A 13,808-nucleotide genomic window follows, 5' to 3' on the forward strand; every position below is an offset into this window, starting at 1 on the left:
CATTTTTCTTTGAGCATTAAGATTTACAGTAATGTAGAAAATGTTTTAAAGCCTAAAAAATGAGTTGTGTTCTGCAGCTGCACAGCATTGTGGGAAGGTTTGATTTGGATCACTGAGCATGCTCAGTGTGGAGCTGTTGGAGAGAAATCATCATCACCAGACTGGTAGAGAGAGACTGATTCATTGTTGAGTGTGTGTAAGGTCAGTGAGTCAGAGTGTTTCCTGTGAGGACAGTGGAGATGCAGTACTGACAGAACACCACCAGGTGGCAGACCAGACCAGTCTCAACATAAGGTGGAGGGGGTCTGAGGTTGGGGGGAGTAAAAGTTGGTTATTAACCTGCATTTCCTCTGTGTAGGGTGGTGTAGCAGCCGCGTGGTTTCTCCTCCTGCAGTTAGCAGCTCAGTTAGTCTCTTGTTAGTTTATAATCACAGAGATGAATGTTGTTGATGAAGTTTATTTCCTTACATGTTGTCACACTGTAGTTGTCATTTCCCTAAAGATAGACTCTGTTTTTGTATCTAAAAGCAGTTTATTGTTATGAACAGATGTGGAGCAGCTGTTGTTGGATATGCAGACAGCAACAGCTGATCATCACCAGTCATTCATGCTCCTGTCCATATCTAATACCACCTACTGTGGTAAGGAGGAAGTGAATTTACAGACATCTGTAGCTCGCTGCTCATCTCGGCTGCAGGCTAGAGGCTCCAGGGCCCAGTTTTTCAAAAAATGTAATCTCGATCAATTGATCCGGATTTGGAAATCCCATGTTTTGACATCCAGGATCACCTGATTGTTTATCAGTGTTTTTTGCCCCCAACAGCTCCTTCCAGGCAGCGCTGCACTAGGATTAGGCACTGGTTAGGGTTATGGTTACAGTTAGGGTTAGGGTTACGGTTAGGGTTATGGTTATGGTTACAGTTAGGGTTAGGGTTATGGTTATGCTTAGGTGTATGGTTAAGGTTAGGGTTAAGTGTACGGTTAGGGTTAAGGTTACGGTTAGGGTTAGGGTTAAGGTTAAGGTTAGGGTTAAGTGTACGGTTAGGGTTAAGGTTACGGTTAGGGTTAGGGTTAAGGTTACGGTTAGGGTTAAGTGTACGGTTAGGGTTAGGTGCCTTAAAGGCAGCGGTCGCAGCTCTGCCTGGAAGGAGACGTTGGGGACAAAAAACACCATTGAGCCACCTGATCCATCTTACTTTTATGTCAGTTTTTTTCATTCCTTGTTGCGTAAACCTACTTGGCAATGAACCTGCACTGAAACAGATTCTGGTGGGGATTTACTTAAAAAAAGCTATTTCCACGTAGAAACTGTTTGTAATTTTTACTCAGGAAAGTCTTTACTTTACTACAAGTTTACTTGCCATTAAGAATTTATTTTATTTAAAATGCTGAAGTAAACATTACTGGCAATTACCTTTCTTAGAAACAACATGCACTCATTCATTCTTAGTACATTTCACCTAGACTTGACCTGACTACCTTTACATTTACTAACAAAACCCATATAAAAATTATTGGTTTCAGGGATTATTTTATTTCAAAAATAACTTTATTTCGAAGAATGATATTTCATCTGCCACCTGCAGTGTCTTAAAAGTTTCGACATGTTAAATAAAACAGGGAAGTTGCTGGGAAGCGTTACAAAACTGTGTGTGTGTGTGTGTGTGTGTGTGTGTGTGTGTGTGTGTGTGTGCCATGCAGCTTAATAATGTTATTAATAATGTTTGTAGCAACCGCTGTGGTGTCCGCGTGTTGTCGGCCATTTTAGTTTAACTGTCTGAGTTTGGTCTCTTTTCTGTTTTCTGTTATGATGCTTTCATCCAAAGAGAGTTTTACAATGAGCACCGCATTGTAAAATATAAGACTACGTATATAAAGTGCCTGATTTTAAAGTGTACATTTGTGCAGGAATGTGCAGTTATTGCCCAGGGGTATAAAAACGTACAGTTTAATAGGGGTGGAACTGTACATGTATTTGTATTGAACCAAAACGGTACGGGCGTCACGGTTCGGTGCATGAATTTACACAGAGAATACACGGTATACAAATAAATAAAACTTGCATGCAAATGAACTAATGTAATGCAGAACTACTGTTAGATCTGTGAGTTCTTTAGGGACACCTAATCTGTAGCCCTGCCTTAGCTCTGAAGGTGGATTCAACGGTCCAGTGAGTGAGTCTGAGATAGGTAGCAGCACTTAGGACGAGTATGGCGAACCCTAACCCTAACCCTAACCCTAACCCGACCCACAAGAGTTAGAGGACCCTCCGGCCTCTTTAAGATCGCAAGTTTGGGAAAACTTTGGTTTCCCAGTCAGTTAGAGAAGTACAGGCGAGAGAGTGGTGGATAAGATGAGGACTGTGTGTCGGCGTTGTTCAGCAGTTGTTGGGTATGTGAGTGGAAATACATCTAACGCATATCCGACAGCATCAACCAGATGTCAATCACTGGAATGAGACCAAAAAAACCTGTCCAACTTCTCCTCCCTACAGTGCATAATCAGCCTTTAGATACACATACAAATAGGCCCCAAAAAAATCACTGAAGCAATCGGAATTTACACGTCATCTTCAATGCGCCCATATTCACTCGTAGAGGAACCTGGCTTCAAGTATTTGCTGCATGTACTCGAACCTCGTTACAACATGCCATCCCGTCCACATATGGGACAAACTGTAGTCCCTTCAATATAGAACCAAACACGGACATTGATGGAGCACGAGCTGTCAGCTGCACCCTCCGTTTCACTAACGACTGATGGTTGGACTTCTCGTGCTACGGTCTCATGGTGACTGCTCATTTTATTGACTCTGAGTGGGAAACGAAAGCGTCAGTTCTTCAGACTGTATGAGCAACACACAGGCACTCACCTAGCTGAGAAGCTACGGGAGGTCGTGGCAGAGCGGAAACTAGAGAGCCCTGGAACAACTATTTCAGTGACCACAGACAATGCTAAAAACATTGTTAATACCGTCAAAGAAGCAGGGCTGGGTAGGTAGCATTTTTGTTGTTGTTATTATTCTATGTAATTTGCACTTTCATAAATAAGAGATGCTTTATTTCCAGTTTTATAGCTGATTGTCTTACTGTCTTTACAAGTTCCAGATGGAGTCTGGAGATGATGTGGGGTACTTATTGTTAACTGTTTACATCTTACTTCACACACTAAAGGCTGTTGCAGCTAGCTCAGGGGACAGACTGGATGACACTAGGTGGTACAGCCTGAGACAGCTAGCTCAGGGGACAGACTGTAGGACACTAGGTGGTCAGCCTGAGACAGCTAGCTCAGGGGACAGACTGGATGACACTAGGTGGTACAGCCTGAGACAGCTAGCTCAGGGGACAGACTGTAGGACACTAGGTGGTACAGCCTGAGACAGCTTCTCAGGGGACAGACTGTAGGACACTAGGTGGTCAGCCTGAGACAGCTAGCTCAGGGGACAGACTGTAGGACACTAGGTGGTACAGCCTGAGACAGCTAGCTCAGGGGACAGACTGTAGGACACTAGGTGGTACAGCCTGAGACAGCTAGCTCAGGGGACAGACTGTAGGACACTAGGTGGTACAGTCTGAGACAGCTAGCTCAGGGGACAGACTGGATGACACTAGGTGGTACAGTCTGAGACATGTACAATAAAAAATAATTCCCTTCTGCATTTTTGTTTTGCTTTTCCCTCCATTGTACCGAACCGAACCGTGATGTCTGAACCGAGATATGAACCGAACCGTGACTTCTGTGTACCGTTCCACCCCTACAGTTTAAATACAAAAATATGTGTCAAGAGGGAAGATAGTAAGGATGTGTGACCCAGCTGTGTCACGTGGCTTCAGATAATAAAATAGGTTTCATTACTCTGGAACAAACAGACTTGTTGCTGCCCTTCAGCTGTCAGAGTTTGCTTTGACTTCATGTATTAACTTCTACCTGTGTTCTCATTAACGTGACAATCTGCAAGAAGAATTGGGATGTATCCATGGAAGCGTGTGTGCCGTCTGATGGCTTGTATGTTGCCGGTGAAAATTTGAAAGCAGTCAGAGTGTAACGGTGAATATGTCTGGTGTGGAACAATCCTGTATATATGCTCATAATGAGCTAAAACAAAAATAGGGGCCTGAAGATTTCTGTGACTTTTAAACTTGTACAGACTGACTCTTCACCGACTACAGAATCACACCTCAGACGCTCGGCTCTGTAGCTGTTTGTGATTGGTGTAAAGTTTCCAACCGCTGGCTGATGGTGCAGCTGTTTATAGTCTGCGGTGTGTTTGTTCTCTGTTCTCTGCTGAAGAGAAGTGTGGATCTGTTAGCCACAACCAGAACAAATGTTCCATCTGTCAGAGATGTGAAACCCACAGAACCACACGAGGAGACACCAGAGTTTATTGATCACTTATAGAGCAACAAATCTATGACTTAAATAAGAAGCATTTGTTTGAATGAAACACATCTAAAGAATGCTTAAATGTGAGTTGTTTGTCTCTTTGTAGCTGCATTAACATTTATTCTTAAGGTGCTTCACAGCAACCAACAGGTGTCCAACGTGCTCGAAGGACCAAGAATAAAACATACAATACAATTAAATGAATAAAACATAGAATACACTAAAACCTGAAACTGTTGCATAGAAACAGGAGAAATAAAGAGATAATGCTGTGACGCTGCTGTGCATTAAAAGCCATTCTAAATAAAGAAGTTTTAAGTTTGGATTTCAAAAGAACTGGAATGGTGTGAATGTCAGGTGGTAACTTGTTCCAAAGTCTCAGCTGCAACAAGAGTGACCCCCTTCAGTTTGGGGAGCGTGCCTATGTTCCCACAGTCCAGTGGTCCCACAGGTCTGTTCCCACATTTCCTTTTTCATAAACTTGTATCAAATGTTATCCCCCTTTCTCCCAATTTGGTAGCCAATTACACCCAACTTATTATCCAGTAGCAATGGACTACAGATGGAATGTAGCTTTTAGCTAAATCTGGTGCGCCCGTCTCTTTGTTTATTGCAAACATAACCCTAACCTTAATTTTAAGAAAAATCTTAGAAATGTGGGAACATAGGGCTGACCCCACAGTTTGTACCTCTACCTCGGGACTTCTAAAACCAGTTGGTTGGATGGCCGGACTGACCTTTTTGTGCTCACAAAAGTTTAAAATCTCCGACAAATACGCCGGGGCTATACAGGTGTAGATGTCAGGATCTCTGGGGACCAGTGATTGGCCGGCTGGACTCCACTGGTTGGACTGGTGTGATGGTGTTCAGGTCTTCCTCAGTGAGGAGTAGAGGACATCTGGCTCTGATGGAGGCTCTGAACACAAACAGTTCAAACATTATGAGAAACTATCATAGACAAACTCCATCAGCAGACAAACAGCGTTTCTCAACAGTGACTTGTTATTTTTTTCCCGATGAAGACGTGTTACATGTCGGTATTATTCAGGTTTTAGAAGCAGTCTTTGGACATGTATACAGCACATTCAGAATCTGTGTCTCAGTTTGCAACACACGGCCTCCTGCATGTTTACGGCTGCATGTAAACAGGAATATGTTGAATATGTACGCCTTGAATATGTAATTCAAGGCGGCTGTGGCTCAGGTGGTAGAGAGGTCGTCTACCAACGGAAGGTCAGTGCTTAGAAGTGTCCTTGGGCAAGACACTGAACCCTGACTTGCTCCAGATGTTGAACCATTGGTGTGTAAATATGGATGTCATGAGAACAGATGTAACTAAGCATGCTGGAAGTCTGACAAAGGCACCTCGTATGACAGCCTCAGCCACCTGTGTGTGTGTATGTGTGTGTGTGTGTGTGTTTGCTTGTTAAATGAAGTCATATTAGCAGTAGGTTGTGTGTTGGCTGTTAGTGGAATATTCATATATTAACAACGTAAACAGCTTAGTCGGAACAATATCTTTTTCAGAATAAGGACAAAAAAACGGAATATTGTTATTCTCCTCTAACGGATGTTTCTAGTGATGAAGACATAGAAGACCAGCTGTACCTTTCTTCCTGTTTGATTTCTTGTCTTTGATCACTATTTGTCCGTAAGAGACGTCTTCTGTTCTCACTCCAGAGTAGATTGCAGCAGGATCGCTCTCTGGAAAAGAAATGACATTGATTATTTAACTTTTACTACAATCAATAATACTATTGTCCATAGTATTAGAAAAGGACTTAATAGTTGATACATTTTAACTGCAAATTTCAGGATATACAGTATCTCACAAAAGTGAGTACACCCCTCACATTTTAGTAAATATTTCATTATATCTTTTAATGGGACAACACTGTAGAAATTACACTTTGCTACAATGTAAAGTATTAAGTGTACAGCTTGTATAACAGTGTAAATTTGCTGTCCCCTCAAAATAACTCAACACACAGCCATTAATGTCTAAACCGCTGGCAACTAAAGTCAGTACACCCCTATGTTAGATTCCCATAGAGGCAGACAGACTTTTATTTTGAAAGGCCAGTTATTTCATGGATCCAGGATACTATGCATCCTGATAAAGTTCCCTTGGTCCCCCCATCATCACATACCCTTCACCATACCCCCCCCCCATCATCACATACCCTTCACCATACCCCCCCCATCATCACATACCCTTCACCATACCCACCACATCATCACATACCCTTCACCATACCCCCCACATCATCACATACCCTTCACCATACCCCCCACATCATCACATACCCTTCACCATACCCCCCCCACATCATCACATACCCTTCACCATACCCCCACATCATCACATACCCTTCACCATACCCCCCATTTCATTTCATTTTCCTATAACTTCTTCACAATAAAAGCCTCGCCATTATTTTCTTATTTAAATGCTTTTATTATGAAATGGCAAAATCAGGAAATGTCAGGTCTTCTTCAGCAGTAACATAACACGACACTGACAACTGACATTAATCAACGCATGCTCACACACAACCAGCCTGTACGCAAACAGTAACAGGGCTGTACACAGACATTTTTGGGGGGCGGGGGCTTTAGGGAAATTAAGGGCAAATGATTAATAAATGATTATATATTTATCTGACACTAAACCCTTTTTTAAACAAAATGGTAAATTCAGCGAGGGTGAAACAGGGCTGCCCTCTGAGTGCTGCTCTATACATCCTGGCCATCAGCCCCTAATTAAAAACATTAACTCAGAGAGTCTCATATCTGGTACACACGTTGGGCTCGCGCCCAAAGTTACTGCCATGGCGTACGCAGACTGATGTCACAGTTGCTATAAAAACACAGATGGAGATGGATGTGTTAACTAATCACCTGGACTTGTGTGAACTAGCTTCTGGCGCTAAGTTAAACCATGATAAAACAGAGGGTGTTTGGATGTGTTTGAGAGTAAGAAACATGAAGGGAGTGGTGAAGGAGAGGTTGGAGGAGGACTTGTAGTCGTGGGTTTCTCTATAATGAACACAAAATGATTTAATTAAAAGCATAGAAATAAAAAGTAAGTAGATAACACGTTTAAGGCTGCTTCCACACCGTGTTAACCCAACCCTGGAGCGTTTAGTCAGAACATTTCATTGGTTTGGGGGGTGTGAGAGCTCATTCAAACTCTGGTGCAGACCAAATAACACAACTCTGGTCCGCTTGAATACGGAGGTCTCGAGCGCTCAAGATTTTGGTTACTTCATGTGAGAACGTAATCAGACACACACAGAAGTGACCCAGAAACCAATGCATTAACTAGCCTGTAATTTCCACCTTGCGCACAATTTACAGACTGATAAATGATTCCAGTGACGATAACTTTCAGATCTATAACCTACAATGACCACACATCATCATCATCATCATCTCAAAGACTTGGTGCATGTCTACAGAACTGTAGGTGTGAAAGACGAATGATGACCTTTAACCTCCTCACCTGTGACAAAGACCCAGCTGGGTGGAGACTCTCCAACACTAGCTGATGAGACACTCTGTAGAGGCCTTCATCAGACCTGGAAACATTGTGGATGGTCATGTGACCTGCAGTCTCAGTCCTGATGAAGGAGCCATCTTTATAGAAATCAGCTGTGAGGTTGGAGGACGTCTTTGTTTTTACAGTGCAGAGTGAGGTCTTCTCCCTCCATCACAGGGAGGACAGGACTCTGCAGGATCACTGGTCCACCTCAACACAGAGACAAACTACAGCATGTCATCCATTCACACACAGCTTCATCAATACTGACTCCACAGTCTCGATCTTACCAGGGACAGTGATGTTGATGCTGTTACTGGTTGTTCTCTCTGGACTCACACCAGTAAACTCCACTGTCCCCTGGGAGCATGTACCCGATGATACAGGAAGAACCAGCAGATTTTCCCCAGCCATCTCCACACTGAGTCCTGGTGTCTCTGGTCGTGTTCCTCCTCAGAGTCCATCCAGCAGAGCTGTCGTCCTCCTCACAGCTCAGAGAGACAGACTGTCCTCTAAACATCTGAGAGCTGCTGGGACTCACAGTCAGAGAGGCTGGAGGGAGGAGGGAAGAAAGAAACATGCAGTTATATATGTTGATTTGCATTATTATTAGACTTATTTAGTCCACATTCCTTATATTCATACTTTCTCATTGTCTGTCCTCTGTGATTCAGGCAGTGAGCTGAAAAACTCTTAATGTGTGTCTTCAAATTGAACTCTTAAAGTTGGTGTTAAACACACAGCAGAATATCTGGCTACATGTCTTACTATCATATTTAATCTCTTTATTAATACTTTTGCTAAAATTCAGAGAGGCAGCAACATATGACCTACAGGAATATACAGAGTCTGTCATTGGCTACATGAATAAATGCATTGATGATGTGACTGTGGTTAAAACCATCAAGAGGTGTGCCAATCAGAAACCTTGGCTAACTAAGGACGTTTGTTCACTGCTTAGAGCCCAGAATGATAAAGCTTTTTACATTTGGGGACAATGCAGCATATGAACTGGGAATTCTTTTTAAGGACTATGCAGAGCAAATGAAAGATTATTTTGCAGACAATTGGAAACATCTCGCTCAGACGGGCAGTAGTGCCCAACTACCTCAAAAGTGCCGCCATCTGTCCCGAAAGAAGTCCAACCCAGCCTGTCTCAGTGATTTCTGCCCTGTGGCTCTAACACCCATACTAATGATGTGGTTTTGAGCGGCTGGTCTTGCAGCATATGAAAAACTATCTCCCTGCTAACCTGGACCCACTACAGCTTGCTTATAGAACTAACCGGTCCACGGAGGATGAGAGTCTCCACTACGCTCCACCTTGTACTGCCGCACCTAATTAAATTAGAGGGGAAACCACACAAACTTGTAGGAGGTAGTCGCATTTGTGCAAAAAGCGAAATAGCTGTTAATTGACAGATGCAAGGCCATCGATGTTTACACCTGCATGTAATACAGAAAGAATGTAAGTTGTATCACAAGACACAATAAGACAGTTGATCAAGTTGATTGATCCTGTAGGTGTGGAGCTTACGTTGACGAGGCGTCTGAGAAGTTTATTCTTGTCATTTTGATTTTATCCCTTAAAATAATATTTCAATAAATCTTCCTCCTGTTTTTTTTCTTACGCTCGACAAAGTTTGACCTTATTGTCAAAAATGTATTTTAACTTTCATTTTCAACACTTCGACATTGTCTCCTCATTTTCTTTCCTTTTGCCTGGCTCTAATACCCCACCGTAGTTCCCTCCTCAAACAATGTCTGAAACTCTAACCTTTCTAATCATCAGTGAGTTAATAACTTTTCAGCCGTCACAAAAGTGTACTGACCTTGGTTTGTTGTGCAGCTCAGCAGTGAGATCAGAACTGAGAGAAATGGACCTCAGGTTAGTTTAATATGCAACACGACATCAAAACAGAGCTCTGGTTTGAATGCACCGAAAAACAACTATGCGTTAATATTAGATAAATATCGGGGAAAAAACAATCAAAGTTTATACTCTCTTGTCGTAATCAATCTCGATGCTGAATTCAGTCTTTGCATGAATCATCTTCAACTCACTGCTCTGTAAACAGCAGACATGTTTTAAAACTGATCTTTGAGACAAACCCTGACACATTAAGTTGAACTTACCCAGCAGCAGCTGCAGCGATGAGTCCTCCATTTGAAATGTTGGTCATCTGAGATCAGCACATAATGTCTAACCAGTCACACCAAGTAAAGCCCTCCTCCTTCCTGCGTCACATGTCACTGGTTTTCTGACAAGCAGTTTGCAGGAAATAGCTCTTTTTGTGTTTTGTGTCTTTGTATTTCATACGTCAGAACATATTAAGTAAAATTAAAAAAAATTAAATGGCCTTTTAAAACATCAAAATGAACAATAAGGTTGTGCACAGCTGGACAGATGTCTCTGATGAACCTGCTTGTGATTGAACTGTGAGAGGAAACCCAAACAGACACGAAGACAACATGTAACCTCTGAACACAATAAGACGGATTCACACCTAGACCTTAGTTATAATCAATCTTTATTTATATAACACATTTCATACATCCATTGACCTCTGTAAGGGTTACTGGCAAGTCCCCCTAACCCAGCAGTTTCAGGAACTGACTGCCTTCCGAACTCCCTGGGGGCTTTTTTCAGTTTACTGTGTTACCATTTGGGTTGCATGGGGAGAGAGAGAGAGAGAGAGAGAGAGAGAGAGGGGGGAGAGAGAGAGACAGAGAGAGAGACAGACAGAGAGAGAGAGAGAGAGGGGAGAGAGAGAGAGAGGGAGACGGACGGAGAGTTATTTCATAAAAGCTTGTGCAAAAATGAACTGGTCATTTCATACCCACGAGCATTGTTTTAAAGTCTCTTTATCCCTTATTGCTTTGTAATATTTCAACTCCAGCCGGAGTCTTAAGAGAGAGAGAGCTACTGCTTAAAGAAGGGGAGGGAAGAAGTGAGGGACCATAGACTGTAGAGAGAAACAGGGAGGGAAATAGCCGTTGAGGCGATGTGACGATGCATTGGGCTGTGCTGTGTTGTGATTGGCTGGATTAATCAGACACAGAGCTGTAGAGCTGTAGTCAGTAGTGACAGAGAGTTGAACACAAGCGGCAACACATTTCCTACAGCAGGACACTTGGTGTCTGTTATTTAGTGCTGTTTTACAGAAAGAGATCAAACAATGACAAGTACATGACAATATAAAACACAACAAAATAAATAGAGGTCATCCACGTGCCCAAATATAAAATAAATTACGGATAGTAAGAGAATTGCACAAATAAAGAATGCAAATTGCCCCAGCTACATCCAGGACATGGTCAAACCCTGTACCCCAGCCTTGAGGTGCTCCTGTACTGCAGTGTCTGACCTCTGAGAGTGAGACCTCTACCTGTTGGGATCTGGTTGTTAAAGGAGGAGTAAAACCATTTGATTATAGGAGGGTTCACATTCATTTTGTTTAACTTCTGTACAAGCAGGTGAGGTTGAAGCGTATTGAAAGCTGAGCTAAAAATCTGCCATAGGCCTTAGGGTTCTCAAGGTGTTTGCTGATGAGGTGTCACGCTAATGACAGCATCCTCTGTGCCCTCACCTACAGTCAGGTCCATAAATATTGGGACATCGACACAATTCTAATCTTTTTGGCTCTATACACCATCACAATGGAGTTGAAATGAAACGAACAAGATGTGCTTTAACTGCAGACTTTCAGCTTTAATTCTGAGGGTATTTACATCCAAATCAGGTGAACGGTGTAGGAATTACAACAGTTTGTATAAGTGCCTCCCACTTTTTAAGGGATAACTGTTGTCAGTTCAGCTTCATGGGTGTGTCTTTGGCAGAAGAACCTAAATGTGACAGGATAACTTGTTGGAAGTGATCCATGAAACACAGAAACATGTTTACTTGCAGACAAACTGCTGATCTGATAGAAAACAGATGCACAAGTCTGTATGTAACATATAAATGAACTCTTTTCATATATTGATGCATTAATGCAGTTCTGTTTCTGTCTGTCCACTGGGCCTTTTGTCCCTCCAGTGGTGGAGCTGATTATTCTGCAGACTTCCCGTAAATGAAAGCCTTCCCAGTGAAATGCTCCTCTGGAGAACAGAGACAAGCTGCCTCCTGCTGGCTGTCTGACTGCATTACATCATGCTTTCTTTCTTCTCAAAGCCACGACACATGATCGGCATCTTTCTTTATTACAATTTTTCTCAATTACTAAAACACAATTTTCTGAAACCTTGCTCCATTTTCTGAAAACATTAAACACAAAACCTCATCTTCAATCAGTATTTACCAAACCTCGGACTCCTCTCGCAAAATGAAACTTTCACCTCAAAACAGTTTTACCTGTGTTCAAAATCAACCACTGCTCTCAAATCATAGACAAAGTGATCAAAATGATATACACTATCAAGCAGTCAGTAAATAATACACCAAAAAAAAAAGAAAACACATTGTTCAAAACATATAGTTCTCAGGGAGAAGTACGTTTTTAATCTCAAAACAAATTTCATATTTTTCCGTCATTGTCTTTAGATGAACGAAACCATGTTCTATCACAGTAGCTCAAAATTTATCAGAAATTACTACTCTGCTTTGCTCTTTGCATTTTTTTGTTCTTCCTCCTCCTTGTACCCCTACTTTTTACAGTACTGTACCCTGCAGCTCACAAACTTGTCCTTTGTCTCTGTGATACTATAATCCTTGTTCTTTGTTGATATGAACCTGCAACCAGTCCTGAGCAGTCAGTACTGTTGGAAAGCACAATGTTCAGGGCCATACAATGTGTTCATTGTACAGTATACAGCCTACAATGCACTGTACTACAGTATACGATACTAAAAGGGACAAAAATCAAAGGAATAAACATGTCATCTTCTTCTCTTTGGGCGGGGTCAGGCCAGAGCACTTCGTTGACATCACAATCAATATTGTCCCTCCTGAGGCAACGGGGGAAGAAGCCTCTTGTGTGCCGTATCCAGCCCTGACACCTCGCTTCTTAATAATGTTAATAATAATGTTTGTAGCACCCGCCGCGGTGTCACACTTTGTGTGATGTCATGTGTCTATTGACATTTTTATGCACTTTATTTTGTAGCCTAGATGTTATAATACGGTGATGGTTGAATTAAAAATACATAACATTAAAGGCCTCTGTGCTGTTCCCTGCTGAACTGAACATGTGTAAAGAAAGAGAAGGTGCTGTGCTGCCACCTGCTGGCTGTCTGACTCAACTGATATGATGCTGTCATCCAAACAGAGGTTTACAATCAGCATCTTATTGAAAAAGATAAGAATATGTATATAAAGTGTCTGATTTTAAAGTGTACATGTGTGCAGGAATGTGCAGTTACTGTCTAGGGGTGAAAAAACTTACAGTTTAAATACAAAAATATGTGTAATAGGGAAGATTGTAAGGATGTGTGACCTGGATGTGTCCCGTGGCTTCAGATGGTGGTTCAGATAAAAATAAATATCTATAGAACTTACATACTTGTTGCTGCCCTTCAGCTGTCAGAGTTTGCTTTGACTTCATGTATTAACTTCTAGCTGTGTTCTCGTCAACGTGGCAATCTACTAGAAGAATTGGGATGTATCCATGGAAGTGTGTGTGCCGTCTGATGCCTTGTATGTTATGAAAAGTTACCTTAAGTTATCTAAAGAATGCAAATTTGCTTTCAATTTGAGTTGTTCTTCTCTTTGTAGCATGAGGCTCATTATGCTTTAATAAGATTAATGCTCTGAGGTGTGAGGGTCTCTGGGGACCAGTGATTGGCCGGCTGGACTCCACTGGTTGGATGGTGTGATGGTGTTCAGGTCTTCCTCAGTCCCCTGAAAACCAATAAAAACATAATTGCCTCTGCTCCGTCTGATTGTC

The 13,808-nt window shown here is 42.1% G+C and overlaps 1 pseudogene across 1 annotated transcript; it reads right to left on the minus strand.

Annotated features, from left to right (window-relative positions):
• Nucleotides 1–4,465: 4,465 nt before the first annotated feature.
• Nucleotides 4,466–10,130, minus strand: LOC144514027 (Fc receptor-like protein 5; annotated as a pseudogene). The gene is made up of 6 exons (XR_013501241.1): nt 10,060–10,130; nt 9,756–9,791; nt 8,215–8,476; nt 7,889–8,134; nt 5,992–6,087; nt 4,466–5,299 (listed from the first exon to the last, which is right to left on the minus strand). The product of XR_013501241.1 is annotated as an Fc receptor-like protein 5 (transcript).
• Between the last annotated feature and the right edge of the window lie 3,678 nt (nt 10,131–13,808).

Source organism: Sander vitreus, unplaced genomic scaffold, assembly GCF_031162955.1.
Source record: "Sander vitreus isolate 19-12246 unplaced genomic scaffold, sanVit1 ctg416_0, whole genome shotgun sequence".
Classification (NCBI taxonomy): domain Eukaryota; kingdom Metazoa; phylum Chordata; class Actinopteri; order Perciformes; family Percidae; genus Sander; species Sander vitreus.